Source organism: Pinus tabuliformis, chromosome 2_1 (assembly GCF_031772625.1).
Source record: "Pinus tabuliformis cultivar Carrire ecotype Pingquan chromosome 2_1, CPIR1, whole genome shotgun sequence".
Lineage (NCBI taxonomy): Eukaryota > Viridiplantae > Streptophyta > Pinopsida > Pinales > Pinaceae > Pinus > Pinus tabuliformis.
In genome coordinates, this window is record NC_142299.1 from 188,329,257 (window position 1) to 188,349,042 (window position 19,786).

Sequence of the window (19,786 nt, forward strand, 5' to 3'; positions counted from 1 at the left end):
TCTCAGCCTTTGTAAAGTATTTCATGTGCAGCATTTCATTATTTTCTTATTTATTTCCTTAAGCATGTATAGTTTCATTTACTTGTTTTCCTTTCTTTTCAGCTGATCAGTGTTATTTCTTTGCAGGTTTCCTTTAGCCCGGGATTTATTTTTATATGTGTTGTGTTTGCTTTACAGCTAATGGTATTTGAATTTGACAATTCAAGTGCTGCCTTTGTCTTTATAGTTAGTTTTTAATCTTATTTCTCAAAGAGCTGTTAACATACATGAATGATCTTCATCATAAATTATTATCTTTTAAGATCAAAATATCACTAACTTGCAGCTTGTTTGGGTACTTTTTGGACTGTTCTTAAGCTACTTTCTTTCCGTGCTTTACACAGTACATGTGCTTTGAAGCATCGAGTTAGAAAGAGTAAATCATTACCACTAGTCTTTAGAGTAAAAGTTTTGATTTTAAAGTGCTTCCTAGACTATTTCCTCACTACTTTCTAATCATGCTTTCCATAGTACATATGGCTGAAGTAGAGAATTAGAAATAGCAAATTATTATCATTAGTCTTTCAAGCATATTTTTCTCACTTTTATAAATTCCACTTAAGCTACTTTCTTTCCGTGCTTTACACAGTACATGTGCTTTGAAGCATCGAGTTAGAGAGAGATAATCTTTATTCTTGGGTTTTAAAAGTGATTCTCTTTTCTTTTATTAGCAGCAACTTGAACGGTGTCTAGTGCCATTGGTAGTGGTCATTTGCTTTCAAGTTTATTTCAAGTCATTTCAATTCATTTATTCTTTCCAAGCATTTCCTTTCAAGCAATTAGTTAGAGATCACTCCACACACACTTCCACTCATTTAGAATTCACTCTACACACACACCATCACTCACTTGTTTATAAATTCTCACTCCATCTTAGGAACATAATTAACCACAACAACACCCCCCAACGATAAGAAAAACTCTAAGAGGTTACTTAAGTACATATAGTACACCCTGACTTCATCAGCTTACGAGCCCCAGGTTGACAATAAATACTAGCAATTTAGATAACACTAAATTGACTAAACAGTATGGCAAGTTAGCTTTGCCATCAAGTCCAAAGGGGGATATTGTTGGCATTATGATACAAGTGTTGTCCTTGATGGCAACTCACATAGATGACAGATCATAGTGCAACAGGTTAGTAGCAAAGAATTGATGATCCGACTACAAAGAATGAAGAAAGAAAAGTATATATGCAGGATCACTATATACAAAGGCATGTATATCGTACACATGCACTTTGATGCAAGGAAAGGCGCGTACATGTCGAAAAACTAAGTTTTGGGTCCGTGGCATTTAGTCCATGGTATTTTTGTATTTGGTCCTTGGTATTGCATCCGAAGTGTTGAACCTAGGTATTGGGTCCCTAGTATTGGTTCTAAATGGTTTTGGACCATGGTATTGAGTAAGGCCTAAGACTATAAAAGGAAAAGAAGATCATTGGGCAATTGCATTCAGAAAATCTTGAATATATGATGAAGTATGAGATCCAGTATGCAGGTTATGGGTTCATGATGCTTGATTTGAGCTAAGGCGGAATCTCATCGGTTGATGGAGAATAAGATCTAAGGATAGATCGGGATCAAATGGTTTGGAATGAATCATCTCTATATGGTTTGATCATGCTTATTCTAGATCTGTATACTAACACATGTAATGTTCTATAAATATTATGATCTAGGTATAACTCAAGTTTGGAATAGCTGCAAATCATGAATGAATATTTACAGAAGTATACGCTAGTTTACTTTGATAAAAGTGCGTATATACGTAGGTTAGATACATCTGAATAGCGTATACCATATAAACTATGATGTTTGAAGTTACAGGTGATTTTGGTTGTTGATGCAAAGTTTGAGTTCTGGTGACTGTTTACTGGTGTCAGTATTCTGCATATTCAGATTGGTTGATTATGTTTAGCTTCAGTGTTGATGGATGAGATCTATAATGGATCAGGATCATAATGACTTATCTTTATGTGATCTGATGTACTAGATCTGGTTGCTAACATACGTATTATCATTGTATATGTAATGATCTGGGTATCACTGAAGTCAAGAAGTGCAGCGAAGTTATAAGTAAGTAATTGATGACATATACGTTGGTTCGCTTTGGTGAAGTTGCGTATGTTGGCATTATGATTCAGGTTTGGCACTATGGCACAGGTGTTGTAATTGATGGCAACTCACTCAAGTGGCAAATCTCTATTCAGGCTCTCAAAATGATGGAAAATAAGGGGTTCGCAGGTACACCGTTCAAAAGGTGCAGGCCCACAGGCACGCCGTTCACAAAGTGCGGTCATGTCCGCAGGTTATCCGAACAGAAGGTGCGGACCCTAGTTTACTCACTCCAATGCAAAGAAGCATGCACACGTGGGAATTCTTATGTTTGGCCCATGGTATTTAGCCCATCATTCATGATCCTATGGTTTTGGTCCGTGGTATAGGATCTAAATTATTGAACCCCAGTTTGGATCCCTTGTATTGGTTTTCGATGGTTTTGTCCCATGGTTTGAATAAGGGCTTGCCTATAAAAGGGAAAGGAGATCACTTGGCTAGTCACTTGTGAAATTTGAATATCTTAAGATCTGAAATTTTGGGCAATTGGTTTAAAAAGCGAGATCTAAATCAAGGCGAAATCTGTAAAGTGTAAGGTGGATCTGTTGATAGGTCATGATCTCTTGGGCGCGTGATCAGATCTGTGGATCTGACTGTCTGTGGAACATTGGAGGACTACTAATTTGGCTTTATTTGGAGGTCCGCAAGCGATCCACAGCTCAGGTGCAGAGGTACGCAACACAACAGAAGGTGCAGGTGCGGAGGTACGCAGCACAGTAGAAGGCACAAGTGCGGAGGTACGCAGTGCGACAGAGGTGCAGGTGCGGGGGTACACAGAGAAACAGAAGGATCAGGTGCGGAGGTGCGCTGTCGGGCAGACAGTGCAAGTGCGGATTTGGGCAGAGGTACACAGTTCAGCAGAAGGGCTAGGTGCGGAGGTACGCAGAGTGCAAGAAGGATCAGGAGCGGATCTGCGCAGTCTAGACACAAAAGAACTGCAGATATTCGTAGGCTTCTATTGGTGAAGTTGCGGACCCCTTTTGAAATAATTATTGGCCGCCTTTTATCTATTGCTGCAGAGTTCTGGGTTTAGATTACTGGTATTGCTTTTCTTTTTACAACATTCTGAGAAGTTGGGTGATTCATTGGTTGATTGTATAAGGAGATTGGTTGATTCGGATGTACTTGATGATTATTTGATGTTCTTGGATCCAGTTTGAAAATTAATGAAACATGGTCCTTAAAGAAGTAGAAGAGCTAAGGGGGTTGTAGCTCCCTTCCAGGAGAGACTGGAAAACGAGAGAGGGTTGTAGCTCTCTGCAGGTTGCAGCCTGCATACTAGTAAAGGATTGCACCAGTACAAAATCACTGTAAAAGAAGTTTCTAATTGAAAGAAGATAGAGACATATTGCAGCAGGTGGTTTTCACCCACATTAGGTTTCCACCTTATATCTGGTGTTCTTTGGTGTGATTATTTGTTTTTCCTGTTCTTGCTCATTATTATATGGTACTGACATACAAACTAATGATCAATATCTGAAGAATAAATTAAAGTATAAATCTAGAAGATATATTGAAAATATTTTAATAATACTGATTCACCCCCCCTCTCAGTATTATTTCCAATAGCGTATACACACTGGTTCGACACTTCCAAGTAGCATATGCACTCTGATGCATGATTTTTGATGATACAATTGGTTCTGAATATTGTTGCAGAGTTTTTTGTTCTGATGATTTCATTTTGTTGACAGGGTTTCAGTGATTCAGTATTGGGTGATTCATAGATCGATGATGCAAGTGGTGATTGATTTTGTTCTTCAATGATACTGATTGGTCCAGTATGAAAACTGGATGAAATGTGGCCTTCAGATTATGGTGTTGTGCTTCAGGAGTATCCAATTTGAAAATTTATGAAACGTGGTACATGGAGGAAGAAAGAGAAGGTTGTAGCCTTCTGTAGGTTGGCACCTATGTACTAGTACATCAGCTAGTACAAGAGCTAAGGGGGTGGTAGCTCCCTTCCAGTGGCCGCTGGAAAACGAGTGAAGGTTGGAGCATTCAGTAGGCCGATGCCTACGTACTAGTAAAAGGATTGGCTAGTACAAGAGCTAAGGGGGTTGTAGCTCCCTTCCAGGAGAAGCTGGAGAACAAGAGAAGGTTGTAGCCTTCTGCAGGTAGAAGCCTGTGTAATGGTATAAGACTGCACCAGTACAGGAATATTGTAAAAGGAAGTTTCTTATTAAAAGAAGATAGAGACGACTTGCAGTAGGTGGTTTTCACCCATATTGGGTTTCCACCTTACATCATGGTGTTCATGTGTGCTTCTTGTGTGTGATGATCTGTTCTATTTTACTGCACCTACTTACTATTCATATGGTTAATAAAAGTACTGATGCACTAACTAAAGATCAACATTAATGGATTAACTGAATCATAAGTTTACTGGATATACGCTAGTTGCATTAGACATAGTTGCGTGTACACGCAGGTTCCCTTCACTGAAGTAGCGTATATGAATCTGAGTATGGAAATGAAAAAGTGGTTGATTTGATAATACTAATTCACCCCCCCACCTCTCAGTATTATTTCCAACAATTGGTATCAAAGTAGGTCCTTTGGTAGAAGCTTAATCGCTTGAAGGAGATCCGTAGAACAATGGGAAAGAAGCTTAAGAAGAAAGCACCTAAGAAGAAGAAGACATCTCAGAAGAACTATGACAGTGGGAGAATCGATTGGGGAATATGTGGAAGAAGCACTTCAAATTCAGAATTACTTCAGAATGAAGATGAACAAGCAAAAGGTCTATCAAGTATGAATTTGTTATCCTCTGGTGATACATTTATCCATCCATTTGAAGATGATGAAAGTGATAGTGAAACAACTGAATTTTCTCTTATGGGTGAGAAATAAAGATATCAAATAGAGGCAGAATTTAAAAGGCTTACAGACAAATTAGAGATCAACAAGATCTATTGCACAAAAGGGAATGTATCTCCAAAGAAGAAGTTACCAAACTAAAAGCTCAACTAGAGGAAAGAAACAAGGTAAGGAAGCTATTCAAGGAAAAGGAAGATCAATGTCAAAAGTTGCAGAATGAACTGACATCATTAAGAAATGAAGTAAATGAAAGGAGCACAACAATCAAGAAACACAGAGAAAGATCCAGTTACTATGAAAGTCTTGAAGCTACGATCCTCTCGCTAAAAGAAGATCTTGAAGAATCAAATAAACAAAATAAATAACTACTCCAAGCTCTTGAAAAATAAGAAAACGAAGTTCTTGAATTAAGACATCAGTTGGAAGAAGGAATTTTCTTATGGGATTTTGCCTGATGAATTGCGGGACTGCGAAAACTTACAATTACAAGATGTGGGCAGTAATTTGTTCTTTGGGTCTCTGCCTTCTAGGCTTCTTAGTTTGAGAAATCGCGAATACTTGGTTGTAGAGGAGATAAGATAAGATAAGGTGAGATAATTATATTTATGCCCAACTATCGACCAAAAAAAGGTCAAAGGGATTGTTGAGTACATTGATGTCCATACAATGCGGGAGAACTAGACAACCTCCTATACAAAATAAAATAAATGAATATAAAAGATACAATGCAGGAACATAAAAGATTCAATGTACGGAATTCCCTAACAGAGAGGATCAGGAGCCAATGGCTTAGAGGATTAGACCCATCTCTCCTAACATTCGAGGTTGAATGAAGAAAACTGAAGAAAACTCCATAAAGTCTGTTAGCTTGATGAAGGGTCGGTGGAAAGTGTAGACTGTCCACTGAATCATTGTTTGGGGGAGTTCGCACGTTGCTGAGGTCTGGAGGACCTAGTCCATATCCCAAGAGAGTGCTTTCATTGGGGACCTTATTCCTGATATTTTGGTCTAAACCTAAGCCCCAAATCCAAATCTGCACATAGGTAGGGATTGGCAAGAAAACTATATCTATAATGAAAATTCTTGAAACTGGTTGAAATTGAGCTAGATAGCTAGTTGCCATATAATTTATAAAAGGTTAATTTTTTTAGATATCCCAATTCAGGAGGAATGTCCCCCTCAAGTTGATTGTTTGACAGATCTAGAAAGCTTAACTTTGCCAAGGAACCTAACAATGCATAAATCTCACCTGTTAATTGGTTGTTTGTGAGATTAAGGTCCGAGAAGCATGGAAAGTATGCAAGTTCACTAGGAAGAGGCCCAAACAATTTTTTATTGCTTGCACTGAACTTTAAGAGAGTCCTTAGTTGTCCAATATGCGCAAAAACCATTGTGTTGAACGGATTTTTTCGAATCTTTAGATATTGCAGATTAATACAAGATTCCAAGGGCTAAAAATTCCCACTAAAATTGTTAGAAAATATAAACAACTCAAAAAGAATTTCTCCCTATGTATATTTCTAGGTAGAGGGCCCTCAAAATCGTTTCCTGAAACATCGATCAACCAAATATTATAATGTGTACCCAATTTCTGTGGCAACCACCCACTCAACTTGTTATAAGAAAGATTTAGAGTTATCAGGCTAACAAGCGTTTCTAACTGTTCATGAACAAGCTCATCAATCGTGCGAGATAGTCTCAAGGATGAAATTTCGAAGTATCCCCATGCCGAACTATAAAAACTTCTGATCTCACAATATTTTCTTTCTTTGGAAGGTGATACTTTGTTTTGAGGGACTGGAGGGTATGGGTTTGTGGTTCCTTCTTTCCTTCCTTGGAGGGTTTCCTATGAACAATGTACGTCCCTGTGCTATAGAAGGGTGGAACCTGCAAATTTATCAAATCGATCATTCAGGATGGATTACTGATACCACCCAAGACTTATGAATCATGCTAAATCCTTTCTTGAAACGAGCTGAAAACTCGGCTTGAATGGTTAAAACTCACCCAAAGTTCTATGAAACTCACTCCAAAGTCATTGTGTAATTTGCTGGAGAACAAAAAAATAATGCACAAGATAGGTTGGGGTGAATCCCACCTCAACTCCCTAAACAAAAGGTAAAAATGTTTATAAAATTATTATAGATATACTATTTAAAATAAAAAATAAAAAAATTAAATAAAATAATATATATATATATATATATATATATATACATAGTATCAATTTAAGGTTTTAATAAAAATAAACACGATATTAAGTTGTATATAAACTATTTAATATGTAAAATTTAATTTTCAATCAATGTAATTAATGGTTCTATGTAATAATATGTATGTGTGTCAAAGAGTATAACTTTTTTATGTCGTCGCCATTTTTCATGTATTGAGATGAATTAAAATACTCAACATTAAAATCATGTCAATTTTTCTTCTTGTTTCAACATAGACATAGAAAGGTATGATAACATTCCCCCTCCTAAAAATTTGACAGTTATTATTTTTTTGAACTAAGCTTCCACCTATCACAATGAGGCCAATTTCCCACATTTAACATTATTAAATGTTATGAACAATAGAGGAATTTCTATTGGGGCCTTTATCTTTACTAATATTACCACATTTTTCACACTAGGAATAATTCTCAAGGCCTTTACCAATGGACATAAAAAGGGCTTTAGACTAGGAATATGGGCACCATTACTATTCTTTGCATAATAAAAATTAGTATGAGGAAAGGAGAAAAATGTCTTTACTTCTAAAATGAAGCTTCTCATGCTCAAGGGCCATGAATTTGACATTGAACAACCACATAGATCATATCTAAATAATCTTAGGGATACTATGGGTTATCAATTATATTAGGAATTTTTTCACACCATATATAGGAGCCAAGGAATGTACCATGGGTAGGGGACGTAAACAAGGGAATTAGGCCTTACAAGAAGATTTTTTGTCTCAAAGGCTATGAGCTAGACTTAAAAACCACATAGATCTACTTTAATTAATCTTTGGTCTTAAGTTAGTGTATGGGCACCATAGTAGGTATTTAACACCACATATGGGAGTTAGTGTCTATGTTATTATTAGGAGAGGAAAGCAAGGGCTTTATTCCCTAAATTAATCTTTCTCATGCTCAATTTCCATGAACAAGACCTCTAACTAGGAATATGGGCATTTAGTATGTTTTACATAATAAAAATGGGTCTCATGGCCTTAACTATGGCAAAGGAAGGAAATTTTATAAAAGGGACTCAAGTCCTAAATAATTAGTGGCCATTAAAAAGGATTTAAACCACCACATTAATTATATTATCTAAGGGATATTATTTGGCTTCTAGGAGGGATGTGTCTTCCATTCAAAGGTTTTTCACACCATGATTGGATCTTGGAGCCTCATCATTGGACTTAATGAAATTAGGGGGTTTTTAAATCACATATGATGCTTACAAGTGTAGGCTTGGACAAAATAGGAACATAAGGGGCTTCGGACTTATTTAAATCTTTGATGATTAAGCTTTGTGAAGTAGTTCTCAAAGAACCACACATGACCTCTATAGGGGATCTTAGGCTTATACCATGGCAAAGGAATGAAAACAATGGCCTCAAGCCCAAAATGAAAATTATTTGGCTTACACTGCATGAAAAGACCATATAGAACAATATAAATCGTCTTTGAGGTATTTTAGGTCTCCATCTAGGATAAGGGCTCCATTTTGAGGTTTTCCATGTAGTATATGGGAGTTAGGGCTTAAATCTTGGCCAAGGAATGAAAAAGGGCCTTATGCCTAAAACAAGTCTTTCTCATGTTTAATGTCCATGAAAAAATATTAGAATGGTAATATGAGCACAATTGGTATGTTTTGCATAATAAGAATGGGTTTTATGGCCTTTACGATGCATAAGGAAGGAAAACAAGATCCTTAGTCCTTAATTTTTTTTTCTCTAGTAGATAAATGGACATGAATAAGACCTCAAAACACCACACATATCCTATATAAGATATATCTGGCTTTCAAGTGCATTATGGGTGTTATCGGAAGGTTTTGTTTGCCATAGTTGGGTGTTGGGGTCTCTAAGTTTGGCCTCAATATCATTAGGAGGTTGTTGTAGATCTGACCCAGAAATATATGATAACAGAAATAAACCCAATAATAATAAGATTGAATATAGATAGAAATGATTATCTTTATTGATCAAACCCTTAAGGTAGGACAACACCATACATTCACACCTAAAGGAAGGAGAACACTCCACAAGCCATATGCCTGTTCATATAATAATTCTTCACTTCATATCCTCCATGTGGAGTCTCTAGCCTCTATATAGGCCTCATACATACAATACCATGGGTCATTACCATGGTTCCTTCATACCATCAACTAATACCATGGGCCCATTACATTATTATTAACTACTTGTGGTCCCTTACATGACATGGGTTAACCACCTTATTTATTACTATGGCCCATCCCATTATTACATTATTACCTTGGGTACCTACCTTGGTACCCCATATTATCCCCCCTTGGTATATAACATTCCACCCCCCTAAGCATGTTTCGTCCCCGAAACATGGGAAGAACAAAAATAATAAGATCTACTCAAAAGAGTAGTCCACTGGTACCATGCACGTGCATCTAGCCATCTAAGAGAAAGGTGAACCCTCGATCTCACTGGTGCCTCGCTCGCTTGAGATGGAAGTTGACCATGGCAACTCTTCTGTGTTGATGTGTAGTGAGTGGATCTTCTCTCCTCGCTATCCGTCATGTGACTACTTGGTTTCCATCTTGATGGTTGTCTTGTGGGGTGATGTGGGTGATGATATGTTGAAGTTTTAACCCACGATGTCTTTTTCTTTAATTCACCCTGTTGTGGTGTCTTCTTTTCCAATATGACTTAAACCATTGAACCCTCATCAGATGTGTCAGCACCTGTTACCTTTTCTGCTTCCGCCTCTGTTTGTGTTTGATTGTCGATCATCACTGGCTCATCATCAGATGTGTAAGTGTCATTAGAGCTTTGTGCTTCGGCCTCCATAGTCTCTGCTTGGGCCTTAATGGAAATATCATGCACTGTAATTTTCTTCTTTTTATACCAGAGCTTCAAGAATTTCTTCTGCACATTAATATTAATAGTACCCACGGATTCCATCCAAGGATATCCCAAAACAACATCCATATTATCTATCTCTGAAGTATAAAAATCACCATGCAACACATACTTATCCATAGAAATCTTCAAATCCTTATACACTTGAACATCCTCATCCTCCACCTGTGTGTTTTTAATGTTTTTGGCAGAAACTTGCAATTTTTTTGCCAAATTAACATGGATGAAATTATGCTTGCAACTAGGATTTATAGAAACAATGATCTTCTCTTTCTGAATCAATCAATGAACCTGCAATAAGGATATACCAGTAGGAAATAACCCCACATTTTTCCCCTTATCTTGTTTTCTAGTCTGAGACCATTTGTCCATAAGGAGTTTTTCCATTTCTTCATTCGAGATTTTGGTCAAGGCTATATAACCCAGTGAGTTCCACCATATGGTGGCCTCTTCTGTAAAAAAAAGTGGTACCATAAACCTCCATATCTCCTCTTTATATATTTTCTTTAGGCTTTGTATGAATTCTTCAATAGTAGGGCTATCATCTTTTCCAGCAAAATATTCCATGAAGAGGGTTTGAAAAAAATTCACTTACTTTGGCGAAAATTTGAAATTGTCACAGTTTCGTCAATATTGCTCAGAATCTCTATTATAACCTGCTTTTAGAAATGAAACAATCATTCTGCATCTGCCCATGTGGTAGAAATCTTGATCCAGGCACTTGGAATTTCAGATCTGTGCTGCTACTCTCCCGCCATCACCAAAATTTCTGCAAAAAAGAGCTGATTTTAAATTAGCAATATCTCCCTCATCCAGACTCCGATTCGACTGATTTTTTTTGTTTGAAATTGTGTATTTTTTCCCAAAGAATCCAGATCTGCAATTATATTTTGCAGATCTTGTACCAAGACGTCTAGATCTACGCCGCAAACTCACTGCCCTGAAAATTGTCTGCAACCCCACTGATTTTTAAATCAGTGATATCTCCTTCATCCGGACTCCGATTCAACCGATTTTTTTTTTGAAATCGGTTATTTTTTCGCAACGAATACAGATATATAATTAGATTTTGCAGATATTGCACCAAAACGTACAGATATGACCTGCAAAGTCGCCGCCCCCGAAATTCCGCAAAAAAAAAAAATTCTCCACTGTTTTCCCAAGAAAGTGCTCTGATACCAATTGTTGTAGATCTGACCCAAAAATATATGATAACAGAAATAAACCCAAAAATAATAAAATTGAATATAGATAGAAATGATTCTCTTTATTGATCAAACCCTTAAGGTAGGGCAACACCATACATTCACTCCTTAAGGAAGGAGAACACTCCACAAGCCATATGCCTGTTCATATAATAATCATTCACTTCATATCCTCCATGTGGAGTCTCTAGCCTCTATATAGGCCTCATACATACAATACCATGGGTCATTACCATGGTTCCCTCATACCATCAACTAATACCATGGGCCCATTACATTATTATTAACTACTTGTGGTCCCTTACATGACATGGGTTAACCACCTTATTTATTACTATGGCCCATCCCATTATTACATTGGGTACCTCCCTTGGTACCCCATATTATCCCCCCTAGGTATATAACATTCCACCCCCTAAGCATGTTTCGTCCTCGAAACATGGGAAGAACACAAATAATAAGATCTACTCAAAAGAGTAGTCCACTGGTACCATGCACGTGCATCTAGCCATCTAAGAGAAAGGTGAACCCTCGATCTCGCTGGTGCCTCGCTCGCTTGAGATGGAAGTTGACCATGGCAGCTCTTCTGTGTTGATGTGTAGTGGGTGGATCTTCTCTCCTCGCTATCCGTCATGTGACTAGTTGGTTTCCATCTTGATGGTTGTCTTGTGGGGTGATGTGGGTGATGATATGTTGAAGTTTTAACCCACGATGTCTTTTTCTTTAATTCACCCTGCTGTGGTGCCTGTTGTGGTGTCTTCTTTTCCAATATGACTTCAACCATTGAACCCTCATCCGATGTGTCAGCACCTGTTACCTTTTCTGCTTCCGCCTCTGTTTGTGTTTGATTGTCGATCATCACTGGCTCATCATCAGATGTGTAAGTGTCATTAGAGCTTTGTGCTTCGGCCTCCATAGTCTCTGCTTGGGCCTTAATGGAAATATCATGCACTGTAATTTTCTTCTTTTTATACCAGAGCTTCAGGAATTTCTTCTGCACATTAATATTAATAGTACCCACGGATTTCATCCAAGGATATCCCAAAACAACATCCATATTATCCATCTCTGAAGTATAAAAATCACCATGCAACATATACTTATCCATAGAAATCTTCAAATCCTTATACACTTGAACATCCTCATCCTCCACCTGTGTGTTTTTAATGTTTTTGGCAGGAACTTTTAATTTTTTTGCCAAATTAACATGGATGAAATTATGCTTGCAACTAGGATTTATAGAAACAATGATCTTCTCTTTCTGAATCAATCCATGAACCTGCAATAAGGATATGCCAGTAGGAAATAACCCCACATGTTTCCCCTTATCTTGTTTTCTAGTCTGAGACCATTTGTCCATAAGGAGTTTTTCCATTTCTTCATTCGAGATTTTGGTCAAGGCTATATAGCCGAGTGAGTTCCACCATATGGCGGCCTCTTCTGTCAAAAAAAGTGGTACCATAAACCTCCATATCTCCTCTTTATATATTTTCTTTAGGCTTTGTATGAATTCTTCAATAGTAGGGCTATCATCTTTTCCAGCAAAATATTCCATGAAGAGGGTTTGAAAAAAATTCACTTACTTTGGCGAAAATTTGAAATTGTCACAGTTTCGTCAATATTGCTCAGAATCTCTATTATAACCTGTTTTTAGAAATGAAACAATCATTCTGCATCTGCCCATGTGGTAGAAATCTTGATCCAGACACTTGGAATTTCAGATCTGTGCTGCTACTCTCCCGCCGTCACCAAAATTTCTGCAAAAAAGAGCTGATTTTAAATCAACAATATCTCCCTCATCCAGACTCCGATTCGACTGATTTTTTTTTTGAAATTGGGTATTTTTTCCCAAATAATCCAGATCTACAATTATATTTTGCAGATCTTGTACCAAGACGTCTAGATCTGCGCCGCAAACTCGCTGCCCTGAAAATTGTTTACAACCCCACTGATTTTTAAATCAACGATATCTCCTTCATCCGGACTCCGATTCAACCGATTTTTTTTTTGAAATCGGCTATTTTTTCGCAACGAATACAAATATATAATTAGGATTTGCAGATATTGCACCAAAACATACAGATATGACCTGCAAAGTTGCCGCCCCCGAAATCCCGCAAAAAAAAATTAATTCTCCACTGTTTGCCCAAGAAAGTGCTCTGATACCAATTGTTGTAGATCTGACCCAGAAATATATTATAACAGAAATAAACCCAAGAATAATAAGATTGAATATAGATAGAAATGATTCTCTTTATTGATCAAACCCTTAAGGTAGGGCAACACCATACATTCACTCCTTAAGGAAGGAGAACACTCCACAAGCCATATGCCTGTTCATATAATAATCCTTCACTTCATATCCTCCATGTGGAGTCTCTAGCCTCTATATAGGCCTCATACATACAATACCATGGGTCATTACCATGGTTCCCTCATACCATCAACTAATACCATGGGCCCATTACATTATTATTAACTACTTGTGGTCCCTTACATGACATGGGTTAACCACCTTATTTATTACTATGGCCCATCCCATTATTACATTATTACCTTGGGTACCTCCCTTGGTACCCCATATTATCCCCCTAGGTATATAACATTCCACCCCCCTAAGCATGTTTCGTCCCCGAAACATGGGAAGAACACAAATAATAAGATCTACTCAAAAGAGTAGTCCACTGGTACCATGCACGTGCATCTAGCCATCCAAGAGAAAGGTGAACCCTCAATCTCGCTGGTGCCTCACTCGCTTGAGATGGAAGTTGACCATGGCAGCTCTTCTGTGTTGATGTGTAGTGGGTGGATCTTCTCTCCTCGCTATCCGTCATGTGACTACTTGGTTTCCATCTTGATGGTTGTCTTGTGGGGTGATGTGGGTGATGATATGTTGAAGTTTTAACCCACGATGTCTTTTTCTTTAATTCACCCTGCTGTGGTGCTTGTTGTGGTGTCTTCTTTTCCAATATGACTTCAACCATTGAACCCTCATCAGATGTGTCAGCACCTGTTACCTTTTCTGCTTCCGCCTCTGTTTGTGTTTGATTGTCGATCATCACTGGCTCATCATCAGATGTGTAAGTGTCATTAGAGCTTTGTGCTTCGGCCTCCATAGTCTCTGCTTGGGCCTTAATGGAAATATCATGCACTGTAATTTTCTTCTTTTTATACCAGAGCTTCAGAAATTTCTTCTGCACATTAATATTAATAGTACCCACGGATTCCATCCAAGGATATCCCAAAACAACATCCATATTATCCATCTCTGAAGTATAAAAATCACCATGCAACACATACTTATCCATAGAAATCTTCAAATCCTTATACACTTGAACATCTTCATCCTCCGCCTGTGTGTTTTTAATGTTTTTGGCAGGAACTTGCAATTTTTTTGCCAAATTAACATGGATGAAATTATGCTTGCAACTAGGATTTATAGAAACAATGATCTTCTCTTTCTGAATCAATCCATGAACCTGCAATAAGGATATACTAGTAGGAAATAACCCCACATGTTTCCCTTTATCTTGTTTTCTAGTCTGAGACCATTTGTCCATAAGGAGTTTTTCCATTTCTTCATTCGAGATTTTGGTCAAGGCTATATAGCTCAGTGAGTTCCACCATATGGCGGCCTCTTCTGTCAAAAAAAGTGGTACCATAAACCTCCATATCTCCTCTTTATATATTTTCTTTAGGCTTTGTATGAATTCTTCAATAGTAGGGCTATCATCTTTTCCAGCAAAATATTCCATGAAGAGGGTTTGAAAAAAATTCACTTACTTTGGCGAAAATTTGAAATTGTCACAGTTTCGTCAATATTGCTCAGAATCTCTATTATAACCTGTTTTTAGAAATGAAACAATCATTCTGCATCTGCCCATGTGGTAGAAATATTGATCCAGACACTTGGAATTTCAGATCTGTGCTGCTACTCTCCCGCCGTCACCAAAATTTCTGCAAAAAAGAGCTGATTTTAAATCAGCAATATCTCCCTCATCCAGACTCCGATTCGACTGATTTTTTTTTTTGAAATTGGGTATTTTTTCCCAAATAATCCAGATCTGCAATTATATTTTGCAGATCTTGTACCAAGACGTCTAGATCTGCGCCGCAAACTCGCTGCCCTGAAAAGTGTCTACAACCCCACTGATTTTTCAATCAGCGATATCTCCTTCATCCGGACTCCGATTCAACCGATTTTTTTTTTGAAATCGGCTATTTTTTCGCAACGAATACAGATATATAATTAGATTTTGCAGATATTGCACCAAAACGTACAGATATGACATGAAAAGTCGCCGCCCCCGAAATCCCGCAAAAAAATAATAATTCTCCACTGTTTGCCCAAGAAAGTTTTATGATACTAATTGTTGTAGATCTGACCCAGAAATATATGATAACAGAAATAAACCCAAGAATAATAAGATTGAATATAGATAGAAATGATTCTCTTTATTGATCAAACCCTTAAGGTAGGGCAACACCATACATTCACTTCTTAAGGAAGGAGAACACTCCACAAGCCATATGCCTGTTCATATAATAATCCTTCATTTCATATCCTCCATGTGGAGTCTCTAGCCTCTATATAGGCCTCATACATACAATACCATGGGTCATTACCATGGTTCCCTCATACCATCAACTAATACCATGGGCCCATTCCATTATTATTAACTACTTGTAGTCCCTTACATGACATGGGTTAACCACCTTATTTATTACTATGGCCCATCCCATTATTACATTATTACATTGGGTACCTCCCTTGGTACCCCATATTATCCCCCTAGGTATATAACATTCCACCCCCCTAAGCATGTTTCGTCTACGAAACATGGGAAGAACACAAATAATAAGATCTACTCAAAAGAGTAGTCCACTGGTACCATGCACGTGCATCTAGCCATCCAAGAGAAAGGTGAACCCTCGATCTCGCTGGTGCCTCGCTCGCTTGAGATGGAAGTTGACCATGGCAGCTCTTCTGTGTTGATGTGTAGTGGGTGGATCTTCTCTCCTCGCTATTCGTCTTGTGACTACTTGGTTTCCATCTTGATGGTTGTCTTGTGGGGTGATGTGGGTGATGATATGCTGAAGTTTTAACCCACGATGTCTTTTTCTTTAATTCACCCTGCTGTGGTGCCTGTTGTGGTGTCATCTTTTCCAATATGACTTCAACCATTGAACCCTCATCAGATGTGTCAGTACCTGTTACATTTTCTGCTTCCGCCTCTGTTTGTGTTTGATTGTCGATCATCACTGGCTCATCATCAGATGTGTAAGTGTCATTAGAGCTTTGTGCTTCGGCCTCCATAGTCTCTGCTTGGGCCTTAATGGAAATATCATGCACTGTAATTTTCTTCTTTTTATACCAGAGCTTCAGAAATTTCTTCTGCACATTAATATTAATAGTACCCACGGATTCCATCCAAGGATATCCCAAAACAACATTCATATTATCCATCTCTGAAGTATAAAAATCACCATGCAACACATACTTATCCATAGAAATCTTCAAATCCTTATACACTTGAACATCCTCATCCTCCACCTGTGTGTTTTTAATGTTTTTGGCAGAAACTTGCAATTTTTTTGCCAAATTAACATGGATGAAATTATGCTTGCAACTAGGATTTATAGAAACAATGATCTTCTCTTTCTGAATCAATCCATGAACCTGCAATAAAGATATACCAGTAGGAAATAACCCCACATGTTTCCCCTTATCTTGTTTTCTAGTCTGAGACCATTTGTACATAAGGAGTTTTTCCATTTCTTCATTCGAGATTTTGGTCAAGGCTATATAGCTCAGTGAGTTCCACCATATGGCGGCCTCTTCTGTAAAAAAAAGTGGTACCATAAACCTCCATATCTCCTCTTTATATATTTTCTTTAGGCATTGTATGAATTCTTCAATAGTAGGGCTATCATCTTTTCCAGCAAAATATTCCATGAAGAGGGTTTGAAAAAAATTCACTTACTTTGGCGAAAATTTGAAATTGTCACAGTTTCGTCAATATTGCTCAGAATCTCTATTATAACCTGTTTTTAGAAATGAAACAATCATTCTGCATCTGCCCATGTGGTAGAAATCTTGATTCAGACACTTGGAATTTCAGATCTGTGCTGCTACTCTTCCGCCGTCACCAAAATTTTTGCAAAAAAGAGCTGATTTTAAATCAACGATATCTCCCTCATCCAGACTCCGATTCGACTGATTTTTTTTTTGAAATTGGGTATTTTTTCCCAAATAATCCAGATCTGCAATTATATTTTGCAGATCTTGTACCAAGACGTCTAGATCTGCGCCGCAAACTCGCTGCCCTGAAAATTGTCTACAACCCCACTGATTTTTAAATCAGCGATATATCCTTCATCCGGACTCCGATTCAACCGATTTTTTTTTTGAAATCGGCTATTTTTTCGCAGCGAATACAAATATATAATTAGATTTTGCAGATATTGCACCAAAACGTACATATATGACCTGCAAAGTTGCCGCCCCCGAAATCCCGCAAAAAAAAATAATTCTCCACTGTTTGCCCAAGAAAGTGCTCTGATACCAATTGTTGTAGATCTGACCCAAAAATATATGATAACAGAAATAAATCCAAGAATAATAAGATTGAATATAGATAGAAATGATTCTCTTTATTGATCAAACCCTTAAGGTAGGGCAACACCATACATTCACTCCTTAAGGAAGGAGAACACTCCACAAGCCATATGCCTGTTCATATAATAATCCTTCACTTCATATCCTCCATGTGGAGTCTCTAGGCTCTATATAGGCCTCATACATACAATACCATGGGTCATTACCATGGTTCCCTCATACCATCAACTAATACCATGGGCCCATTACATTATTACTAACTACTTGTGGTCCCTTACATGACATGGGTTAACCACCTTATTTATTATTATGGCCCATCCCATTATTACATTATTACCTTGGGTACCTCCCTTGGTACCCCATATTATCCCCCGTAGGTATATAACATTCCACCCCCGTAAGCATGTTTCGTCCCCGAAACATGGGAAGAACACAAATAATAAGATCTACTCAAAAGAGTAGTCCACTGGTACCATGCACGTGCATCTAGCCATCCAAGAGAAAGGTGAACCCTCGATCTCGCTGGTGCCTCGCTCGCTTGAGATGGAAGTTGACCATGGCAGCTCTTCTGTGTTGATGTGTAGTGGGTGGATCTTCTCTCCTCGCTATCCGTCATGTGACTACTTGGTTTCCATTTTGATGGTTGTCTTGTGGGGTGATGTGGGTGATGATATGTTGAAGTTTTAACCCACGATGTCTTTTTCTTTAATTCACCCTGCTGTTGTGCATGTTGTGGTGTCTCCTTTTCCAATATGACTTCAACCATTGAACCCTCATCAGATGTGTCAGCACCTGTTACCTTTTCTGCTTCCGTCTCTGTTTGTGTTTGATTGTCGATCATCACTGGCTCATCATCAGATGTGTAAGTGTCATTAGAGCTTTGTGCTTCGGCCTCCATAGTCTCTGCTTGGGCCTTAATGGAAATATCATGCACTGTAATTTTCTTCTTTTTATACCAGAGCTTCAGGAATTTCTTCTGCACATTAATATTAATAGTACCCACGCATCCCATCCAAGGATATCCCAAAACAACATCCATATTATCCATCTCTGAAGTATAAAAATCACCATGCAACACATACTTATCCATAGAAATCTTCAAATCCTTATACACTTGAACATCCTCATCCTCCACCTGTGTGTTTTTAATGTTTTTGGCAGAAACTTGCAATTTTTTTGCCAAATTAACATGGATGAAATTATGCTTGCAACTAGGATTTATAGAAACAATGATCTTCTCTTTCTGAATCAATCCATGAACCTGCAATAAAGATATACCAGTAGGAAATAACCCCACATGTTTCTCCTTATCTTGTTTTCTAGTCTGAGACCATTTGTCCATAAGGAGTTTTTCCATTTCTTCATTCGAGATTTTGGTCAAGGCTATATAGCTCAGTGAGTTCCACCATATGGCGACCTCTTCTGTAAAAAAAAGTGGTACCATAAACATCCATATCTCCTCTTTATATATTTTCTTTAGGTTTTGTATGAATTCTTCAATAGTAGGGCTATCATCTTTTCCAGCAAAATATTCCATGAAGAGGGTTTTAAATAAATTCACTTACTTTGACGAAAATTTGAAATTGTCACAGTTTCATCAATATTACTCAGAATCTCTATTATAACCTGTTTTTAGAAATGAAACAATCATTCTGCATCTGCCCATGTGGTAGAAATCTTGATCCAGACACTTGGAATTTCAGATCTGTGCTGCTACTTTCCCGCCGTCACCAAAATTTCTGCAAAAAAGAGCTGATTTTAAATCAGCAATATCTCCCTCATCCAGACTCCGATTCGAATGATTTTTTTTTTTGAAATTGGGTATTTTTTCCCAAATAATCCAGATCTGCAATTATATTTTGCAGATATTG